Raw genomic sequence first — 1,930 nt, 5'->3', positions numbered from 1 at the left:
CCGGGATGGACCCTAGCACCCCGGGATGGATCCTGGCACTCCGGGGCAGATCCTGGCACCCAGGGATGGAACCTGGCACCCCAGGATGGATCCTGGCACCCCAGGAGGGACCCTAGCACCCCGGGATGGATCCTGGCACTCCGGGGCAGATCCTGGCACCCAGGGATGGAACCTGGCACCCCAGGATGGATCCTGGCACCCCAGGAGGGACCCTAGCACCCCGGGATGGATCCTGGCACTCCGGGGCAGATCCTGGCACCCAGGGATGGAACCTGGCACCCCAGGATGGATCCTGGCACCCCAGGAGGGACCCTAGCACCCCGGGATGGATCCTGGCACTCCGGGGCAGATCCTGGCACCCAGGGATGGAACCTGGCACCCCAGGATGGATCCTGGCACCCCAGGAGGGACCCTAGCACCCCGGGATGGATCCTGGCACTCCGGGGCAGATCCTGGCACCCAGGGATGGAACCTGGCACCCCAGGATGGATCCTGGCACCCCAGGAGGGACCCTAGCACCCCGGGATGGATCCTGGCACTCCGGGGCAGATCCTGGCACCCAGGGATGGAACCTGGCACCCCAGGATGGATCCTGGCACCCCAGGAGGGACCCTAGCACCCCGGGATGGATCCTGGCACTCCGGGGCAGATCCTGGCACCCAGGGATGGAACCTGGCACCCCAGGATGGATCCTGGCACCCCAGGAGGGACCCTAGCACCCCGGGATGGATCCTGGCACTCCGGGGCAGATCCTGGCACCCAGGGATGGAACCTGGCACCCCAGGATGGATCCTGGCACCCCAGGAGGGACCCTAGCACCCCGGGATGGATCCTGGCACTCCGGGGCAGATCCTGGCACCCAGGGATGGAACCTGGCACCCCAGGATGGATCCTGGCACCCCAGGAGGGACCCTAGCACCCCGGGATGGATCCTGGCACTCCGGGGCAGATCCTGGCACCCAGGGATGGAACCTGGCACCCCAGGATGGATCCTGGCACCCCAGGAGGGACCCTAGCACCCCGGGATGGATCCTGGCACTCCGGGGCAGATCCTGGCACCCAGGGATGGAACCTGGCACCCCAGGATGGATCCTGGCACCCCAGGAGGGACCCTAGCACCCCGGGATGGATCCTGGCACTCCGGGGCAGATGCTGGCACCCGAGGATGGGCCCTGGCACCCGAGTGTGAATCCTGGCACGTGGGACCCCAGGAGGGAGCCTGGCAGTTTGGGACGGATCCTGGCACCCCAGAACACACCTTGGCATCTCCGGATGGATCCTGGCACCCCAAGATGGACCCTGGCACCCTGGGATGTATCCTGGCACCCAGGGACAGACCCAGCAGGCTGGGACGGATCCCGGCGCTCCAGACAGACCCTGGCAGCCCAGGATGGATCCTGGCACCCCGGGACTGACCCTGGCACCCTGGGTGGACCCTGATACCCCAAGATGGATCCTGGCACCCTGGGACTGACCCTGGCACCCCAGGACTGACCCTGATACCCCAAGACGGATCCTGGCAGCCCAGGTGGATCCTGGCACCCCGAGACTGACCCTGGCACCACGGGATGGACCCTCCTGGCACCCTGGGTGGACCCTGATACCCCAAGAATCCGGACTGACCCTGATACACCCTGGCACCCCAGGACTGACCCTGATACCCCAAGACGGATCCTGGCAGCCCAGGATGGATCCTGGCACCCCTGGACTGACCCTGGCACCCCGGGACAGACCCCAGTAGGCTGGGAGGGATCCTGGCACCCTGGGACGGATCCTGGCACCCCTGGCCCGGGGTGGACACTTCTCCAGGCCCCCCACGTCCCTGCGGGCAGCAGCTCCCGGCACCAGCATTTACCAAAAAAACTCCGTATTTCGAAGGCTTTATTCCGGCAGCGGAGCCGGCGGGAGCCCCCGGGGGGGGCCAGGCCCT

This window comes from Aptenodytes forsteri, unplaced genomic scaffold (genome assembly GCF_000699145.1).
Source record: "Aptenodytes forsteri isolate BGI_AS27 unplaced genomic scaffold, ASM69914v1 Scaffold268, whole genome shotgun sequence".
In the NCBI taxonomy this organism is placed as follows: Eukaryota; Metazoa; Chordata; class Aves; order Sphenisciformes; family Spheniscidae; genus Aptenodytes; species Aptenodytes forsteri.
The sequence above is the reverse complement of the archived record's forward strand: the minus strand, read 5'-3'. Positions refer to the sequence as shown.